The following is a 22,179-nucleotide window of genomic DNA, read 5'->3' as shown; positions in this document are numbered from 1 at the left end:
CTCTGAATCCTTACCCTGCTTTCATCATGACTTTTACTGGATATTTTCTGTCTTCCTCAATGAGAATAAAGGCCTTGAACTTTATACAGTTCTTTATCCCCAGTGTGCAGCACAAAGGCTAGCACTAGAAGCTCAGTAAATATTGTTGCTTTTGTGCATTCATGAATGAATGAAATGACTTGTCAACGTCACACTCTGGGTGTTTGGCAGAGCCGGCCTTTGGATCCAGTCTTGCCTAATTCCAGACTCCAAGTTCTTAAATACTTCTTACTCCTGAGGAAGAAGAGGAAGAATAAGTTGACACTGGGGAAAGCTGGAGCATAGAGGATGTGAGAAAGACTTCACTTTCCTGAAGGTGAAACTAGGAAGATGGTTTGGGACAGACCAGGAAGGATCAGGAAGTCTTGAAAAGAAGCTCACAATTTCCCCTGTGGACATGGAGAGAAGGCTTGCAGCATGGTGTTAAGAGCCCCTCTAAATGCTAATGGTAAGAGCTTGAGACAGTCTGAACTGTGGAAAGGGCATTTATATACATTCTAATGGCACTCAGATTTTTTTCATCTCCATTAGATTTCTACAGAACACTGCAATCTAAAAGGGACCAAGTGGAGAATTTAGTAAATAGATTCCTTCTTGGTATTTTTCACACCTGACTTGGTATAGACTTTTTTTTTAAGATTTTATTTATTTGACAGAGAGAGAGAGTGTGAGGACAAGTAGGGGGAGCGGCAGGTAGAGGGAGGGGGAGAAGCGGGCTCCGTGCTGAGCAGGGAGCCCAATGTGGGGCTCGATCCCAGGACCCCGGGATCATGACCTGAGCTGAAGGCAGACTTTTAAAGACTGAGCCACCCAGGCACCCCGGTATAGACTTTTAAAAGCTGAAGTTTCACATTATGGTTGGATTTGCTCTCCAATCTCTTTTGGTGATCATTCTGCATATTGTTAATCATAATTATTATACTTCTTTTTTAATGCAAATGTGTATATGTTGTCCCTGGTCCCTGTTAAGCAGCATCCTTTTATTTTTATTTTATTATTATTTTTGTATGTGTGTATGGTGGGGTAGGCAGGGGAGAGGTGAGTCTCAGGTTTCTGAATCCATACGTCCTGGTATTTCTTATGGCCAGGGAAATAATGGAAGATGGTTTCTTTTCAGTTCAATTCTAGGTTCTTTATATGATGGATTTTGTTTATTGCTCTTGATACTTATTTTCCAATGAAGTCCCTAAGTAATCTCTCTCTGTTTTTAAATTTCCAAAGTTTTGTTATCCTCTCTGGTGCATTAGAGAATATGAATGTGAGCTGCCTGATTTATGTCAGCTATTATTTTCTATCTGGGTGGCTATGCTAGGTTTCATAATATGCCAAAGCTCATATTCAAATACAGACTATAGACCAGCATGTAAACAAGAGCAGAGAAATATTTTCTTTCTTCTACTGAGTAACTCAAAATAAGGGTGGGAAAAGGCAGCTTCATATGGGTTTAATCCTGGCTGGAAAGCAATGAAGCAACAACACTGTCTCTTTCGTTTTGGTAGTAATCAAAGCATGCAAAGCTGTGGCTGTTGACCCTTTGAAAAGCAGCAGAACTGTACCATGTATGCTGGCAAGCAGCACCCTGGCCTTTTTCCAAGCTGAATAGAGAACAGCCCCAACCAGCCCACTGACTGAGCAGGAAAAGCAGCAGCACCGTTGTGTTGCAGGAGACGCCTAAGAGGGATGAAGGGCACCAGAGAGATAGCTTTTTATGCTCTCAGGCAGAATCAAAGCTTCTGAAAAGCCACCATGCAAAGAATCAATACCAAAGGCCCAGAGAGAACCACAGATACAGGTAGGGAAGCTCAGGAGTGGCAAAATATATGTTGACCCTCATTTTCCAGTCGGCCTCCCAGGCTTTTAACATCACTGGAGATGCTGGGAAAGGGGCATGTACTCTTCTGTAGTAAAAAAGTAGGCCTTGATTTGTGTATTTGGGATTTTTTTTCCCTTGTGATGGAGGGACATGGGATAGGGCGGTGCTGTTGTTTACCCATGCATTTGTGCAAATGAGGAAAAGGCCCTTCTTCCTTAGAGATCCTTCCCCCATCTGCCCGGCACCTTCGTGTCGTGAACATCATGCATGTCATTTGCAGCCATCTGAGACAGAGTGAGCCATAGTACACTGCAAGAGTGTGGGAGGTGTCTTAGGAAAACAAAATGCTTGAGAGCTCCTGAATTTGTCTGGTGTTTGAGGAAGTTTCCCCCCTTTTTTTATACCACCTTCACTTAGATTTACATGCGGCTGATCTACTACTGTATCTACATCTATGCTAAATCACCCCTTTGCAACATGCAAATTAACCCCCCAAAATCTAAATCCAGTGCATCAGGAGAATTTCCACTTAAGGTTGTTCTGCTCCATCTTGTTGGTTTATATTTTATTTATGTTTTGTTAATAATAAATGTAATTATTTTATTTCTCTGTTGGACAAGTTTAGTTTGAAGGTGCAAAGGCAATTATTTTAATTTTTTAATTTATATATAAAGATTAACAAGGCTTGCTTTCAGAAAAAATTAAATTACTAAAATAATAAAATAAAACAAGAATCACAATACAAGCCCAATAATATGTCAAATTAAGTGTTCAGATCAGGTTCCTATTCTAGGTGAGTATATAATTATTTGTATAAAGTTTATGCCCTATAGTTTTTTTCTTGCATTGATAATATATTAGATGATTCCTGATGTGATATCTTGATAAAACCTTGAGCCGAGAAGAAAAAAATGTCAGATTACTAACTTCCTCTTGAAAGCCCCAGGTATCTGTGAAGCCTCCTTCTTAGGCTCCTTCTCTTGGGTTAGTTTGCTTTCTTTACTGTTAGGAGTTACCTTCTATTTTACCTAATACTGTAGCTCTTTTCATGTCCTTCATCCCCAAATGTCACTCTTGACCTTTACTGTGTGACTACCTGAAGTTGTACACTAAGCATGCATGAATTCTTCACTCTTTCAGAAACTTCATTTGGTGCTTTAATGGTCTACCATTTCAATTCACCTCAATTCAACAACTATTTCTTGATAAACTATTATATACAGACCACTAGACAAGGACTTTGAGGGACACAAAGTTGAAGGAAAGATAAACCTTGTACTCAGCATTCAACAGGCAATAGCAACAATGATAATAAAAACTGGCATTTGACTTTTATTCAGCATGTTACTAGAAGTCCTAACCACAGCAATCAGACAAGAAAAAGAAATAAGAGACAAAGAAGAGGCAAAGAAATACTGTAAAGAAGAAGTAAAACTGTCACTGTTGGTAGATGACATGATACTCTGCATAGAAAATCTTAACAACTCCACCAAAAAACTACTAGAAGTAATAAATGAATTCAGTAAAGTAGCAGGATACAAAATTAATACCTAGGAATCAGTAGCATTTCTATACACTAACAACAAAGTCACAAAAAGAGAAATTTAAAAACAACACCATTTATAATTGCACCAAAAAGAATAAACTACTCAGGAATAAACTTTAACAGAGAGGTGAAAGACCTGTACTCTGCAAACCATAAAACACTAATTAAAGAAATAAAGAGGGCACAAACAAATGGAAAGATTCCATGCTGATGGATTAGAAGAATTAGTATTATCAAAATGTCCAAATGACCCAAAGCAATCTACAGATTCAATGCAATCCTTATCAAAATACCAACAGCATTTTCCACAAAACTAGAACAAATAATACAAAAGTTTGTATGGAACTGCAGAAGACCCCAAATAGCCAAAGTAATCCTGAGAAAGAACAAAGCTGAATGTATCACAGTCAAGATTTCAAGATATACTACAAAGCTGTAGTAATAATCAAAACAGTATGGTACTGGCACAAAAATAGACACGTAGATCAATGGAACAGGATACAGACCCCAGAAATAGATATATGGTCAATTAATCTTTGACAAAGGAGACAAGAATATACAATGGGGGAAAGACTGTCTTTTCAACAAATGGTGTTGGGAAACCAACATCTACATGTAAAAAGAATGAAACTGGACCACTTTTAACACCATACACAAAAATAAACTCAAGATGGATTAAGACCTAAACATGAGACCTGAAACCATAAAAATCCTAGAAGAGAACACAGGCAGTAATTTCTCTGACAGCCATAGCAACATTTTTCTAGATGCGTCTCCTGAGGCAAGGGAAACAAAAGCAAAAATTAACTGTTGGCCCTACATCAAAGTAAAAAGCTTTTGCATAGCAAAGGAAACCACCAACCAAACAAAAAGAGAACCTACTGAATGGGAGAAGATATTTGTAAATGATATATCAGGTAAGGGGTTAATATCCAAAATATATAAACCAACTCAACACCAAAAAACAAGCTATGGATTAAAAAATGGGAAGAGGATGATTTTTTTTTTCCAAAGAAGACATACACATGGCCATCAGACACATGAAAAGATGCTCAGCGTCACTCACCATCAGGGAAATGTAAATCAAAACACAATGAGCTATTACCTCATACCTGTCAGAATGGCTAAATCAAAAACACAAGAAACAATTGTTGGCGAGGATGTGGAGAAAAAGGAACCCTCCTGCACAGTTGGTGGGAATGAAAACTTATGCAGCCTCTGTGGAAAATATTATGAAGGTTCCTCAAAAAATTAAAAATAGAAATACTATAGTATATTCTTATCATTAGTTTACCAATAAGAACCCTGAAGCTTTTTAAGTGATATTCTTAAAATCAGAAAGCCAGTAAGTGGTAGATTGAACATAATAAGGAGCATGTGCCAAGAGTTGACGGGGACCAGACCCAGGCCTCATCTCAGCTGCGTGCTCACGGACTGATGTGTGTGTGTGTGTGTGTGAGCTTTATTCAGTCATAAAACAAGTTTCGTGTAATTGTAAAGCAGGTTCTTCAGGATTCCAAATTCAATTTCATTATGTGTTTCACTTGGCTTCATACACGTCACACAAGGAAAGCACAAGACAAAGTCGCACAACATAGAAGATACAGCGAGGGGTAAGGAGTTAACAAACCAAATTCAAAGTCAGTTACTGTGTTCAAGCAGTGGAGGATCTCTGTTATGTTCAGGGATTCGCTGGGCAGAGCCTTTGGCAGCCATTGCCTTTTTTGATGCCATCAAATGTGAAAGGGTCAGCGTCTGCAGAAGCTGACAGTTTGCTGCAAAAATCCTCCCTTTTTGAAAGAGTTGAATCAATCTGGGGCATTTGCGGGCCTCCCCTGGCTCTGCTGGTTATCAGTTTGGGTGTCGCCAACCTGTGCTGGCCTCAGGATATCCAGTCTTAGAGACGATGCCATTGGTTGCTTACATCGCTGCTTGACGTGAGTGACTCCATCTTGTGCCCTACATACATCCACAGGAGTTTTGTTTTCTTTCTTTCCTACCTTAAACACCATGAGCCCTCTTACTTTCTTCATATTTATTTGCATGCTATCTTCTCAGGAACCTGCATCTTTGCCACAGTGACTTCTCATCTTAGAAAACTCACCTTTAGCTTCCACAGGCTGGGCTTCCCTGACACAGTCCCTACCGGATAAGACTAAGTGGCTCTTGTTTGGATTTCATGTGCAACCAACAGATCCACTCTCACGAAAACTTACCCCACTCCTTTGTCTCTTTCTGATCCTAGGCCAGGAGCTGCTAGCAGGCGGGGACTATTGTTCATCACACAGGCACCCGACTGGTGATTGTTTAACCAAGAATGAAGAAACAATAATCCAAAAATGATTTCTATTTGACTTTAGAATGCATTTCCTGTATTCCCGTCTGCTATAAACACAATCACCCACGACTGGAGATGTCACCCTCAGACTTAGAGCTTAAGAAGGAAACAAGCAAGCAAAAAAGCCCCTCCAGCTTTAAAATATGGGAACATAGGGTGATGTCTGCAACTGCTTGAGGGTGTGGAAACGGAGTCCATGCCTTATACATCCACTGTGCCTGGCCCCCCAGGGCCAGAATTGTGTTCTTGAGCCATGCTGTTTGCTTAACAGCTCGTGGACTTGCACAGAATTCTTTTTCTCTAACAACAACAATCATAAAAATAGCATGGTCTTTTTTGCAACCTTACTCATAGCCTAAGGAAGGGAAGATTACAAAATTATGCCAGTGTAAGATCATCAGCGGAGATCCCAAAAGGTCCTAACAATGCTTAGCAAATACTTTATATAATTTGGAGAACCGAGTAAGAGAGACATGTGCCATGAGTCCTAGAAAAAGACACTTGAGGTTGCCCTTAAAAGTAGAAATGCAACAAATCAACACAATCTTTGCTCTGAAATCTCCCTCCACTGGGAAGAGCAAATCCAAAATAAGTCTGAATCAGTTTCGAAAGGACTTCCTCTAGGCCAGAAATGAATAAGTATTACAGAACATCTATGAGATGACCTCTGGTGTGAAGTACCCAGAGGTGAGGTAGCAAAACGTGGAGTTTCAGGGGAAAAAGGACTGGAGGCTGACAGACCTGCATTTCAGTGCCTTATTAGCTGTTGCTCTGAGGCCTTCGGGAACCTCTCTAGACCTGTGCTTTCTTGTCTGTAACACGCCGATAATAACCCTACCTCAGGTATGGTGTGACGTTTAAACAAAATCGTGTATTCAGAGTACTCAGCAAAGTGCCTGGCGCGGAGTGAGGTTTGGTAAACGGCGGCTATCACCTGCTGACATGTGTTTAACGTGGCTGGTACCAAGCACAGTCAATCTCAAATGAGACGCATATAGAGAAAACCTGTTACAAGGGAAAGTACATCTCTAGTGTTCGTGTACTCATAAATTACACCAGACGCTCCAAGGATAAACACAGCCCTGCCCTCTGTCTTCCTCCTCCACTAATTGTAACCTACGTTAGAGCAAGAACATTTCTTCGTTTCCCTTGCTAGCTTTCTAGGATATAACATAATACTATTCTCACAGCACATCTTGGAGTATATACTGAACAATATTTCGTCCATATGCATTCTGCACTTAGGTGATTGGCTGCTGGAGAGCAGAAACAGGTCAACTGTTGTTTGTTTATTTGTTTTATGCTCAGTTAACCACTGAGTATGAACTAGAGGGAAACTAAGCACGAAGCAAAACAGCTTAGATTAGATCTAGTTTACTAGCTCCAAATCCAAAACTTACTAGATCATTGTCCTCCTCGTGTCGTCTGAGGGAAGGTACCATGTGGCTGGTACCTGATGTCACCAAACCTAATTTTCATGATAATCCACGAGGTAGATCCTGGTTTCCCAGGGTACAGAGGAAGCTAACTAAAGCTCTGAACAGTGAAGACTTTTCTAAAGCCAGACAGATAAGTATGCAGCACCGTGATTTAACTCTAGAAGAGCTCAGTGCTTTCTCCCACAGCACACAGCCTCGTGTCGGCGGTGACGGTGGAGGGAAGAATGATATGGGGCCGGGGCCCACGTGCCGCGAATTGTAGTGTAGGATCTTGGTTGTTCTGCTCAGCACACATCTTTTCTTGTGACACTGTAATTTCCTGATGAGGCAACTCACCAAGACTTTCCCCAGCATCTGCCTTATCCTGTGAGGTGTCAAGATCATAGAGAGAAACCATTAGTTTCATTAAAATCCAGCTCCCTGAGTTCATATGTCAATGTTCAGGCAGGAATGTGAAATGCCTTTTACATGACTAAAAGCTCTTCCCTGAATAGTCAGGACTTTTCCATGAATGGATAGAATTTTATTATACAAGATGTTCAAATAAGTCAGGAAAGATTCCTTTGAAAACTACTGCCAAGACGAAATTCTCCAAATGTTCCAGTCCAGAGGATGTTTGCTGCTGGGAAGACAAGCAACAGAGAAAGTTCATTTGTTGGTAGCTTCCCTGATATTTTAATTATATTCTCCAAATTCTGTTTAACATTTTCTTTGATCCAATAATTATATTCTCAAAATAAAAATGTTTAATCCACATGCAATAGTAAAATTAATGTATATCTTTTGCCTTACACTGAAATGAAATTGCAAATGCCAAGAAGCACATTTTGCTTTTAGTCAGAATGGAAAGTAACCTTTTGAAGGGCCTGATAAATTTGACTTCTTATGTAGTTTTCTGATAATCATCAGTTTAACTCTGTTAAATACCAAATGGCATTTTAAGCCTGCAAGTTGGCCAGAAAACTACGTTGAATTCCCACTGTCTTAAGCGACCTTGAATAGCTTAGCACATTGCAGTATCCTTCTGGTTGTCTGATACATAGCATATTTAGTTATTTTCTGCTCTTGTTGAAGGCAAACTCATCATGTCTTTCAAAAAATGTGTTATGTAATTCATTTAACCCATGGAGGAACATTAGCATTTTTAAAAATTCTGTGAATTTTTAAGTTCCTGTGGCATTTGGATCAAGGCTCACCTTTAGACAAAAGAACATTAAAGTTACTCCTTGCTGCTTGAAATCCCTCCCTTGAAAGTCACTCCTATCCACATCAGAGATACACTAATCCTTATGACGGTCTTATGGAGTAGATGTTAGTAATTCTACTTTATAAATGATGAAAATGAGACTCGAGGAATGTAAATATTGTCCATGCAACTATAAAGTGGCCCAGGCCGGGGACAAACCACTAGGTCTGACACCAAGTCCAATCTTTTTACCTACAACATGACTTTCTTAGCATTCCCTTATTTTTCTCCCCCTAAAGCTTTTCTCTTGACATTTCAACTTTAAAGACTCCCACAGTACCATAATTAGAGGTCAGAATTCTGACAAAGAAATGACAAATAGAAGAAATGACCAAATAATATATAAGTCATGATCTTCACCTATCCTTTTTTTAAAATTTTCTCCAAACTACTTGGTAGTTGATAGTTCACCCTCCGTGTATGTAGGGCTTTCTGGGCAAGTCTGTTGCCGGGCATGAATTAGCAACGCTAACAATCAAGGTTAACGTGGTTAGTATTCTAAAGGTTCGAGCAGGCTTGTCTCTATCCCTAAATAAGAAGAGTGCTTCCAGAATTCAAGTGGTAGTTTATGATCAATCATTGCCTTTGAATAGCAGTTACTCCTCATTCCATGCAACTACAAAATCCATGAAATTTCATGAAAAATCCACTGTAAGGGCTGACTGAATCAACATCACTTTAAAACCAGGCTGGGAGAGGCAAAGCTGAAATTTGGATACCAGATCCTGCAAAGATGTTTTAGAATGCTCTGTTTAGTCCCTGCAGTGAGATTTCACAAAAACCAACTTCTGTTTCACAGAAAAGGCTCACAGCATACTTGAGGAAGAAAATGCAGAGAATAGGAAAGGAGCCAGGTCTCACGGAATGTCAGGCACAGTATTGTGACATCCAGTGGACACTGTATTCTCTTACAGTCTGTTTTATTTGTATTGTCATCATATAAGAGAATGAGAGTTTCAAAACTCAGGCAAAGTTTACAGAGGGGCTTTCAGCTGTGGTCGAGCATTGTACTAGACCAAGGAAGGGGGCCAAAGAAACCCTTCCCACATATCCTTATGGTCTGTAACAAGGTCCCCATAAACCCAGAGTAATATTAGGAAGTAAGGGCGATGCAGTCCTTGCTCTCATGTTGTTTGGTAGAAGGCTGAATCTGCCTTTGCTGGAAAAACCCCCCTTTGCAGCGAGATGATAACATTCCTGAAAGTTTTGGTGTTAAAATGTCTTCTATTTGAAAAGATGAAGATAGTAGACTGCAGGGTTTTTGTGTGTTTTTTTTTTTAATTCCTTAATTAAATTACAAGTTTGTCATTGTTAGGGGTTGAATTTCATCCCCTAAAAGATGTTGAGGTTTTAATCCCCAGTACCCGTGAATGTGACCTTATTTAGAAACAGTCTTTGCAGTTGATCAAGTTAAGATGAAATCATTAGGGTGAGTCCTACTCCAATATGACTGTGTCCTCACACAAAGGGGAAATCCGGACCCAGAGACAGATGCATACAAAGGAAAGATGAAGTAAAGATACTGGGAGAATGCCATCTACAAGCCAGGGAATGGCAAGAATGCCAGCAAGCCACCAGAAGCTAGGGGAGAGGCATGGAACAGATTTCCCTGCACAGCCCTCAGAAGCAACCAAATGTGGGCACACCTTGATCCCTGTTTCTAGCCTCCAGAACCTCAAGACAATACATTTCTGTGATCTAAGGCTCCTACTTTGTGATGATTTTTTATGGCAGTCCTAAGAAATTAATGTAGCCATTCTAGATCAATTATCTGTTTTTATTTTTATCTTGTTTTGCTTTTTGAAATTTTCTTTTATTTTTTGAAGTTTTATTTTGTTTTATTTTTTTTTATTATGTTATGTTAGTCACCATACAGTACATTATTAGTTTCTGATGTAGTGTTCCATGATTCATTGTTGGCGTGTAACACCCAGTGCTCCATGCAATACGTGCCCTCCTTAATACCCATCACAGGGCTACTAGTTCTTGAAATCTCAAAGTCTGGGACCCCTTAAACTGGATTAACTTAAAATCCCATCCAATCTTGAGATTTAATGAATCTTACACTGTGGAACATTTTTCCTAAGTTTTCTGATGAGTCATCAGGTACCTACAGGATTGGAGACTTCCAGATTCTCCTTAAGCTAGCAGAGTATAAATAGGAGCAACATTTAGGTGTTTCAGGGCCAAACCTGAGAAAATACCTCACTGCATAGCTTGAAACATTAAACATGGATGTTTGATGGATTTCTTTCCCTGAGGTTTGAGTAGGAGTAAAACTCTAAGTGCTCCTGGTATAAAATATAAGGATTAAACACTCCCCTCTCCATGGATCTGATGAAGGTGCATGTTTCTCAGAAGGCTAGAGATAGCTACCCCAAATATGTGGCATTCTCTATTTGGTTCAACAAACAGTCCTCATCTCGCATAGGTCATAGAAACTCTTTCTCCTTTCCTTTCTTCTCCTAGGCAAGCTACACAAGAGGGGATTAGGGACAATGGGGTATGTTTTACCAGATCATGCTTGAATGCACTGATGACTGCCACGTTTCCTTTTCTCAGATGGGTTTGGAAAAAAATCTAACTGGGAATTCATTCACTCATTTATTCGCTCATGCATTTATTCAATGAATAGTAAAAAAAAAAAAAAAAAAAAAGAGGAGACTCAGGAACACCAATCCCTACTGTGTATCAGATTGTTACAATATTGAACTCTACATCTGAACCTAATGATGTACTACATGTTGGCTAATTGAATTTAAATTAAAAAAAAAGAAAAAGAAAAGAAACATCCTTTCCTTCCAGGGATGGGTACCTTCCTTTATGTCTGCCCACAAAGATTAAAGAACAGTTACCCCCCCAAAAAAAAGAATGTCACAAAAATGACTCTAATTATAATAGCTACTATGTGTTAAAAATCTTTATCTTCATTTTTAAAAATATTTATTTATTAGAGAGAAAGAGTGCATGCAGGTGTGCTTGAGTGGGCAGGGAGGGGCAGAGGCAGAGCAGAAACAGACTCCCTGCTGAACAGGGAGCCCAACATGGGGCTGGATCCCAGGACCCTGAGATCATGACCTGAGCTGAAGGCAGATGCTTAACCTACTGAGCCACCCAGGTACCCCTACCTTCATTTTATAGATGAGCTCAGTAATTGAACTCGTCCTTAGTCTCACAGCTGATAAATGCAGCAGCTTGGCCTCAGTTCTGTATGACTCCCATGTCTTCACTATATCATGCTGCCTGCCCTTAGAACCCACCAGACTGGTGTTTATACATCACTGTACCCTAAGACATGCCTTCATTCAGGAACTGGCTTCTCCCAGTCTCTTCTGACCTCCAGCCAAAGTCCACCATGTCACAAAAACCTGCTTGAAAACTAACCTGCTCCAGGAAGACTTCCAGACTTGCTGGTCTCCATCTTTACTCGGCCAGCCTCTCAGCACTTACATTTTTCATTGCTCAACTTCTGTTTGTTTGTTTGTTTTGCTTTTATTGAAATGCTGTGCTGTTTTTGGTATCAGTGTGTCTCTGTATTTAATATTATCTCCATGAAAGATCATCTGGTCTTCAAAGGAAAATACCATTATCTCCTAGTTTCTAGTCCTAACCCTGCTGCTAAGAAGATGGACAATCTTGGTTATATCACTAAATCTATTCGAACCTCCGTTTCCTCATTGATACAGAAAGAGGGTAGTGGGAAGATGCGGTCAATCGGCATTTCTTACCCTGATAAGTGTATATGTAGTGTCTCCCAAGCATCCCTGTCCTTTGCTGGCTCTGGGAAGTGCCCAGTTGAGGCCTGTGGCCAGATTTGCTCATGTGAGGGCTACTCTGGTCTTACCAAAGCAGACTACCTTCACATCCCTGCTGGGCAACCTTGGCCAACACTACTGAGTGTAGACTCAGGCAGCCCACACTGCTGTCTCACCTGATCTTCCTGTTTCTCTCCTTCTCCCTTTCACTTGCCATCGAGCCATAAGTACTGCTTCAGACCAAGTGAGATTCTTCTCCACATCTTCCTCATCTTTACAGACCACTCTGTCTTCCTAAAGTACATTTACACTTCCTGCCCCCTTGATCAGGCCCTTTTCCTAAAAGACGTGGTCATTTCTCACCTCCTCCGTGAAGCCTTCCCTGACTACCAGTCTGCCATCAGAATCTTTGCAACTGCTGCAGCTTTTAAAAATATTTGCCCCTCTGCATTTTAACTGCATCATGTAGAAAGAACGTACTGTAGTTTTATGAGCATGGTGTCTTGGTTTCATATTGCTACATTTATAATCATCACTGTGCCACTTATTAGCTAAGTGCCTTGAACAAATTATTTTTCTGCACCTCAGTTTCCTCATCTGTCAAATGAGGATAATAATAGTACTTATCACCTGGAATGTTTTTAAGGATTGATGAGTTAAAGCATGAAACTGCATAGAAGAGTGAACGTATTATTGAATTAGCACTATACACTAATACCATCCCGTATTCCTTTTTCCCTCTAGGGTTCCAAATCAGAAAAGAACTAATTTGTTATAACATCAGAGTAATAAAATCTTAAGATCTCCCTTTCTTTCTGTCTTTTAATGTCTCTCCTTCCATCACCCACCTCACATCTCAGCCTCCTCTCTCTCCTTGAATTGTCTGATGTAATAACTTTCACTTGTACCTCTGCCTGATACTTAAAAAATGCACCAACAGTTGGACCATTGCTGTATAAAAGGACAGGGTAAGATTTGTTATTGGAAAGATTAAAAGACCTAATATATGTGAAAATGCCCTGGGATGAATATGGCCCAGTGAGAGCATGTGGATTCATTCACAGAATGTTCATTAAACAGCTGTTCTGTACCTAGCATGTGCCACCAGATCCTGGGAATACAGTCCTTGCCTTCATGTTGTTTACTGTTTAGTGAGGGATACAGATAACTCTACCCACAGCTGGGATATGATGTGATTAGTTGTGATGAAGGGAGGAAACCAGATGCTATGGTAACCTGCAGTGCATGTAATTCTCTTCCAGACTAGGTGAAGGTTTCCTGAGGAAACAGCACCCAAGCTGAGTCTCAAAGGTTAAATGGGGATCAATCAGCCTTGGAAGAGAAGTCTTCCAGACTAAAGGATAATCATATGGGAGAAGACACAAAGGCCTAGAGCACTGCTGTGTGTTGAAACTACCACAAGAAATTCTGAGTGATTGAGAAATGGGAAGGGATAAGCATGGGCCAAATTATAAGGGCTTTTATGTGTCTGCCTGGATTTTACCCTGCAGACAATGGAGAGCTCTTCAAGAGTTAGGCAAGGGATTAATAGTGCAAACAGGAGTTTGCAGGGTTATTGCAATAACCTCTGTGAAAAAAGGCGTAAACTCAACTAAGGGATGAGGACGAAAAGACCAGAGAAGAGACACCTGGGTGGCTCAGTCGGTTAAGCTTCGGCCTTCAGCTCAAGTCATGATCCCAAGGTTCTAGAATGGAGCCCCAAGCTGGGAGCCTGCTTCTCCCTCTGACACTTCCCACACCTATGCGCGCTCTCTCTCTTAAAACACACACACACACACACACACAGAAAAAAAGACAAAGTAAAAATAAATAACCTCGGAGAGAAAATACATAAAGTTCACACCAATTGTTTTGGGGGTATAATTGTACTACATCTTTCAGTGATTTGATGTTAGACTCTTCAACATTTCAGCAGACTTTCTAGATGCAGCGACTGTAATGGTAGGAATTTTGAGTACATCCAAGATGATCTTTGAGCAGTGAGGACTGGAGGACGCCTCACCCACATCTCAGTGTCAACAGTCTTTCCCATGGAGGTGTACGCTTGGGTTGCAAAAATAACCCAAAGTTACCAATTTTATTCCTAATTTACTTTGGCATGTTTCTTTAGATACAGAGCGTGTTTAATTTTATTTCTTATCTTACAGACCTCTGTCCCTATTTCTCTGCTGGATTACTGCCAAACCCCAAGCTCCTATCATGCACAGTAACTATTTCCTTCTCTGTGGGCAGGCAGGCTGCTAGAGTTGGGGGAGAAGGAGATGTTCTCTGCTATATATATAACATGGCTGGACCTTGAAGTGTGGCTGCTTTGTATCCTCATCCTGAGTGTTAGCCTCTTAGAGTGTGCAGGAACCAATGACCGTGTGTCCACAGCTCTGAGCAAGGCTAAATGTAGATTGAACCACCAGAGACTACTTAAGTTTGCTTTTATATCCCTTCTGCTGACAATTTTATATTGTAATTGGGAATAGTGATAGACTGAGGGAGGAAAGAGACTGTGAAGACATTGCATTAAGCATTTCTTTTAAGATCCTATTTATTTTCCTGTCTGAGGGGAGACACAAAATGTTATGCATGCATTTTGGTGCATATGTTAACATGGGAATTGCCTTCCAGCCTATATTTCAATTTTAAGACAGGAGAGGAGGAATGAGAGACATAAGCACAGCCTTCGATAGGGGACCACTGCCATATGGAACGTTGTGCACTCCACGAAGAATGGCAAGTCACTGGGAGGTAATTGTAATGCATGAACCCATTTATCTTTGATAAGCCTCTCCAAACCCAAGTGACAAAATGGTGATGGTCTGGACTTGAGTGTTTTGATATTTGACTGTTTGTTGCAAGATATATGTTGGATCAGTGGGAGGAAACAGAGTGGCTTAGACAGGAATTATAGTTTAGTGAAGTCTGAATCAACTTTTTTTTAAGAAAAACAGTGACATATGTGATGAGACTGATGCCCAAGATTCTAGGGAAGGATTTACAAATAAAATGGAGCTAAAAAGGCCTACAAGTTTCCTTGGCAATCCCCAGAGATCTCACCTTGAGCTTAGAGGTTTAAGTGCTAGAGCTGAAACTTGAAACACTGGCAGATGTTGATTTTTCAAGAAGATTGTTTTGGAGTGTAGTAGCTTTCTGTCTTGTTATTCAAATCCCCAGAGACATAAGTGGAATTTAAATTCCCAAAATAGGATTGGAGAGCTGTAAGAAAATGAGTAGTCATCAGCATTGCTATTGTGTGGAAGAATGTCACGCAGAACAGGAATTGTGGAAGGCATTGGTTTTGACGAAGACTTTCATTCTAGATGTTCTGTTAGTAAAAGACAGATTATTTCAAGTAGATTACCACAAAATTGAATGGGTAGGAAAAGAGAAATCAGAGATATCCATTGTCTACTGAAGTTTTGCCAGCTCCCAAGACAGATAGTTTCATTCATTGATTTATGAAACTTTTTTTGACTATGTATTATGTGCCAGACACTGTTCGGACAACGTGATTATCAATGGGCAACAATTTCTACCTCCAAAGGATTTACAATCCAAGAGGTATGTGAGCATAACTATTAAATTTAGGAGAATGTGAGAACTGTTCACTTCAAAAGGAAAATCTTTCAACAAATCATGAAGGCAAGCATGTACACACATCAGGCAGCATTGGTAATATTCAGGAAATGGGGCAACATTCAATCATCTGTTTACTTTTTCCCAAACCTAACTTTGGATTTTTTTTTTAAAGATTTTATTTATTTATTTGAGAGAGAGAATGAGAGAGAGAGAGAGAGAGAGCACATGAGAGGGGGGAGGGTCAGAGGGAGAAGCAGACTCCCTGCTGAGCAGGGAGCCCGATACGGGACTTGATCCCGGGACTCCAGGATCATGACCTGAACCGAAGGCAGTCGCTTAACCAACTGAGCCACCCAGGCGCCCCCTAACTTTGGATTTTGAATCTAAGACTAAAGAGGGATTTAGCCACAAAAAGGATGAGAAAAAATAAATAGAAAAACAAAAAATTGAACTTCAAAAAGATAAAACCTAAGTCAAAGCGGAGAGCCGAGATCTGAACAGAATGGAGAATCACAGCTTCTATCTGCCTTCCCCTCCCTCATGCAATGCAAAGTGTTTACTGAAGTAAGATGATATAAGAAATATCATTTATCACTGGTAGAAAAGCTACGGACTCCACCAAAGAAAAATACTTTTATAAAAGAAACCCTAGAATATATAATAGTTAATCACCACAAAATAAACTACCAAGTGAAAAAAGGAAGAAAAGGGACACATAAATCTACTTTCCTAAAGAATAATAATGATAATAATAATAAGCCAAATAGAGAGAATAAGAAAAATGTAGTAATATAATTTGCACCATTGAAAGGGAAATAAGACGCTAGGGTCTTATTTCAGGGCCCCCACACGGTGGTAGACTGAGGACCATGAGAGAAGTGTTATCCGTCATCCCCTGGTGTTCACCAGCTTTGGTGAGAACCTGCCATGTGCCTGGTCATGGGCCTCATGCAGCGGGTAGTACAAAGAATGAGTCACCATCTGTATCCTGAAGACATAACAAAAACAAGTTCAATCTACTGGGAAAGCAAACAGGTGCTCAGCTCTATAGGTAAAGTTCAACCTATGGTAAATGCTAGAATCAAAGGTAGGAAGCCAAGAAATCTAGCAGATTTGGAAAGAAAAGAAGGAGCAGTCTTTTTTGATAATCAGTAAATTCTTCACGGAAGAAGACAATAGTGATGAGGTCTGGAAAGAGAGGGAAGTAAGCAACAAGGATGGTATACATAAAGGCACCAGCGTAGGGAAGTGTGGGAAATAGTCAGGAAATGGCAGCAAGTTCCCTGAAGGTGTTTGGGGGGATGGGTGGGGCTGACTTGGGAATGAAGATCTTATTTACCATATAAAAGATTGGGAATTTAAATTTATTGGCAATCAGCAGTTGATGAGTCAGAGAGAGGCATATTTAGTTTAAGAGAGATACTTGTATAAGAATAAAAAAAAAAGAGAGATACTTGTAATATCTATAGTGGGTTGGATGGTGGCTCCTAAAAAGATATGTTCTGCTCCTAACTCCTGAAACCTATGAATGTTACCTTATTTGGAAAAAAAGTTCTTTGCAGATGTCATGCCGTTAAGGATTTTGAGATGAGAAAATCATGCTGAATTATCTGGAGGGGTCCTCGATCCAATGACAAATATTCTTATAAGAGAAAGTAGAGGGATATTTGAGGCAGACACAGAGGAGAAGGTGATGGGAAGACAGAGGCAGAGATTGGATGACACGGTGACAAACCAAAGAACACCAAGCAATGCCAACAGCCACTAATACCTGGAAGAAGATTCTCTCCTAAAGCCTTCAGAGGGGGGTTGGTCCTGCTGACACCTTAATTTCAGACTTCTAGTCTCCTGAACTGGGAGAGAATAATTTTCTATAGTTTTAAGTCACAGGTCGTGATAATTGATTAGAGCAGCCCTGGGAAACTTGCACAACACTTCAAAACTAATAAATTACAAATAAAATAGTAGTGACTGGCATTCAGTATAATGCCTTTCAATATACAAACCTCTTTTCCACACATTATATTATTTTCATGATAAAACAGTGAGGTACTACTATTGTTTTCCCTATTTTATTGTTGAACCTGAGCTTCAAAGAAATAAAATCACATCCTTCAGATGTCCAACATGTACCCTCAACTCTGTTTTTACTACCCACCTAATTGCTTTAGTAATGTATCAGTTCTCACAGCCACCATTCTTCTCATCCAAATGTAGCTGATAGCTTCAGATGGCATATAAGTAGTTCTTGAAGTCCTGGGCTGCAGATTAGACCAGAGGAGGAGGGAAAGAGATGGAGGGGTCCGAAAGGGACCAAGATTAGGAGATTCTGAATAAGGATTAAAAACAGTAGGTTGTCCCCCTTCAAATTTTCTTGGGTTTCAGCTACTGACTCTGTAGTATTGAGTAAGATTTTTAAACTCCTAGAGTCTCTGTTCCCCATTCTAGAAAAAAGGGCATACTAATTTCTATCTGGGTTGGTTTAAGGAGTAAACAGTGCATTTAAAAAACAACTTTGCAATCTGTAAGGACAGAGCATAAATGTTAGGTAATTATGAGAGTGAAAGCAGAATGGTGTAGACCCAATTGCTCATTAGTATCACTGAGGGAACTTTTAAAACTTGCTGATATCTAGATTCTTCCCCGGAAGTACTAAATTAGAATTTCTTAATGTGGGCCTCGGGCATCGTTATTTTTTAAAATCATCTTAAATTATTCTTACACATGCTGCCAGTTTTGAGAACCCCTGCTAGGGTGGGAAAAAATGAGCTCTGGGGTCAAATTGATCCAGGCATAAATTCCATATACTAACTTTATAAATCGCTGCTTATAATTGTGTTATAAGTAAGTTGCTTAACCTATCCAAATCTCTGTTTTTTCAACTTTGAAACAGGTATAAGAATACTTAACTCTTTTTTTTTTTTTAAAGATTTTATTTATTTATTTGACAGAGAGAGACACAGCGAGAGAGGGAACACAAGCAGTGGGAGTGGGAGAGGGAGAAGAAGGCTTCCCGCGGAGCAGGGAGCCCGATGCGGGGCTCGATCCCAGGACTCTGGGATCATGACCTGAGCCGAAGGCAGACGCTTAACGACTGAGCCACCCAGGCGCCCCAAGAATACTTAACTCTTAATGCTGCTTTAGAATTGAATTAAATGTATGTACAAACGGGATAGTTGGTTCAGGTTACTTTGATTTCCCCCATCCCTTTTACATCAATAAAGTGAGTAGAAAGCTAAAAGGGAAGAGGGGAATGAGGGAGTTGCATTTAGCACATGATATGCATTTCCAAAAATTAATTCCAAGTTGTATTTTCTCAATGTGAAGTGAAGTCATATGGAGATGTGGCTCTTGTGTTATGAATGCAGATATCAGTATATGCAAACATCACCCAGAACTGTTTCTTATAAAATTAATAGTTTCCCAGGGGTTATAATAATTCACATTAACTGTGAAACCAAGTGTTTCCTCATTAATCAATGCTCTAGGAAGGTGCCAGCCATTTCCTGTGCTTAGCAAGTCGATTAGATTAGAGTCACAAGACAGCACTTTTATTGTCAAGGGCATTTATGGTCATTGAATGTTAGGTCACCTGTAATAACCAAATGTCATTCTGCTCACCAATAGTGGAGGTGTTCAAAAATTGGTAATAAGATGGAGTGGTGGTCACAGCTTTTGTTGTTATTTTTACTTTAGTTATGGAAAATCTCTGTACTACAAGGCATTCTAGAATCCAAACTGGCATTTTTATCTTCCTTCTCTAGTCTGGAAGATGTTTCTTTTCTCTTAGAAATGTACAGTTTCTGCACACACCAAAAAGCTCTAAAAAACTCAACATCAGGTACATCATTGGACATGCTGTAACAACATTGAGGATACATGCCTTTAATTTGTAATTATAGCTAAGAAGAGAATACTTCAGCATATTGTGAATTACATTAGAAACTCATTTATTAAATAAACCATATTGTATTGGTTTACTAAGTCTAACCCCAGTAGTAATAGGCATATCTACAGCCCAGATTTTGGTTTCTAATTCTGTCTCCAATAAAAGAAACTAGGGGAAGAATGGCTGATTCTAAGATTGTGGTAGGGAATACACGACATAAGCTTAGAGTATCTTGGAGAGCCAAAAAGTAAGGAAGTGCAAAGAACAAAACAATACACACAATTGTGGAGATATGTCAAAGGGACACAAAACCAACTAAAAGAGCTCACAGTGGCCAAGGAAGAAACATTTTAAACAACAAAATAAAATCATACTGGATTATAATCCAAAGTATAAAATAAATAAATACCCATGAGTCCATACTGATATAAATAAACGATTGAATAAATTAATGGAGGAGAGCAGACAAATCTCCCATATAGAAGAATTCCAAATAATTTATGTAGATCTTTCATCCTCAAGGAGGTGGAGCACAACTCTGCATTCCTTCTTAAGTGTGAGCTGCACATAGTGATTTTCTCTCAAAGAGTGTAGTCTGAAAAGGGCGGGGGAGAGGGGAGGAGGATATTAGTTAGGGTTTTCCAGAGAAACAGGGTAACCAATAGGACCTAAGATATATTCAGCTGTTGGCAAGCTGGATAACCAGGAAATCTGGTGGTATAAATCAAAGGCTTGAGGCTGAAGAACCAGGGAAGTCAATGGTGTAATTCCCAGTCTGAGGCCACAGGCCTGAGAACCAGGATTATAGGGGTGTCTGGGGTGGAGGGCTGCTGATTCAAGAAGAGAGAGAATTTGCCCTTCCTCTGCCTTTTTGTTCTACTTGGGCTCTCAGTGATTTAGATAATGCCCACCCACACTGGTGAGGGCAGGTCTTCTTTACTTGGTCTATTCATTCAAATGCTATCTTCCAGAAACATCCTCACTGACACACCAGAAATACTGTGTTATTGACTATTTGGGCATCCCTTAGCCCACCTAAGTTGATACATAAAATTAACCATTTACAATGGATGAGTCTGAAAAAAACTGCCTCGCCAGCTAATCGAGGTTAATATCCATAGTGATAAATAATGTTGATAGTGTGTGCTTTTGATATTATGTGATAACAATAGCATTTTACTTCTATGGTCTTTCTCCCAGACTCCCTGTCCAATCATGAGAAAAACATCAGGCGATTCTCAATACAAAGAGATTCTACAAAATCCTTGATGAGGAACATCTGAGAAACTGTCATAGCAAAAAGGAGCTGAAGGAGATATAACTAAATATAATGAGATATCCTGGATGAGAGCCTAGGAGGGAAAAGGGGCATTAGAAAAAAGCTAATGAAATCTGAATGAAGTATGGACTTCAGTTCATTACAACATATCAATATTGGTTCATTAATTGTAACAAATGAATCATAGTATGATTTTGTGATGTATAAGAAATATATATTTGATCATTCAGATGACCAGAATATATTTCTCAGACATATTTGGTCTTTTTCCACAGTTCCTGGCTCATGGTTCCCAAAACCCTTGGGATTTCCTGAGCGATAAGAGTAATAGGAACATCTTTTGTTATAATATTTGGTCCCTTGTCCTCCTTTCTTGAAAATGGGCAAAGCATATAAAAGGGATTTCTCATAGTGAAAGACATATTAATGGTTTTCATATGTGTGAAAATAGATGTAACTTCATGATGAAGAAATACATGCAAAACAATGAAGTACCATTTTTAAAAACCTATCAGATTAGCGAAGTCCAAATATTTCATAATACACTTAGATGGTAAAGATGCATCAAAACAACTATCTCACACTTCGTTGGTGAGCATGTAAAATGAAATGCCTTCTTTGGAAGATATTTTAGTGACATTGTAGCAGAAGCTGATGGAGCCCTGTCTATATCCCTGCACCCCTACATCTCAATGTATATGGCCTAATTTCCTAATGACATCAGCACCTACTACAATGGGTTGGGACGCAGGGTATGCACTGGTTTATGCAATATCTCTAGAATATGACAGAAAAGTGATAATGAGAATTATAAGGACAGTGGGGTTGTTGGTTGCTGTTAGTGTCCTAGGTATACTAAGAAAAAAGTGATGGGCTCAGCTATCAATCAGGATACAATATGAAAGCCAGAAGTCTTCAGAGAGCTGTTTACCATTCAAAAAGCAGCCTTTGGTTCTACTGGACCTAGTAGAAACTTTTCCTAATTATTAGACATCACCTGATTATTTGACTGGAGATGCTCATCACAAGCTGGTTAGTCAGATCCTCCGCGTCATTAGGTTGGGCAGGTACAGCAGGAACCCATCATACAGTGAACGGTACATTTGTGATCAGGCAGGAGCATGTCCAGAGGAACAGCTGAGTTATATGACCTGGTGGCCCAGCCCCCACATATTACCTAACTTGTTAAACCAGTGTATCTCCTTCAGGTCACACCCGTGATTTCACAGAGTTCCCACAACCAG

The 22,179-nt window shown here is 39.7% G+C and overlaps 1 long non-coding RNA gene across 1 annotated transcript in view; it reads left to right on the top strand.

Moving 5' to 3' along the window:
- The first annotated feature begins 251 nt into the window (after window positions 1-251).
- Window positions 252-22,179, top strand: part of LOC118019276 — an 81,620-nt gene continuing 59,692 nt past the window's right edge. Inside the window, exon 1 of the long non-coding RNA XR_004681642.1 lies at window positions 252-487. This is a non-coding gene — a long non-coding RNA (uncharacterized LOC118019276). The remainder of the gene's footprint in view (window positions 488-22,179) is intronic.

Source organism: Mirounga leonina, unplaced genomic scaffold, assembly GCF_011800145.1.
Source record: "Mirounga leonina isolate KUSES-001 unplaced genomic scaffold, KU_Mleo_1.0 Mir_173, whole genome shotgun sequence".
Classification (NCBI taxonomy): Eukaryota; Metazoa; Chordata; class Mammalia; order Carnivora; family Phocidae; genus Mirounga; species Mirounga leonina.
Note: the sequence above shows the minus strand (reverse complement) of the source record. Positions and strands in the feature narration are given on the sequence as shown.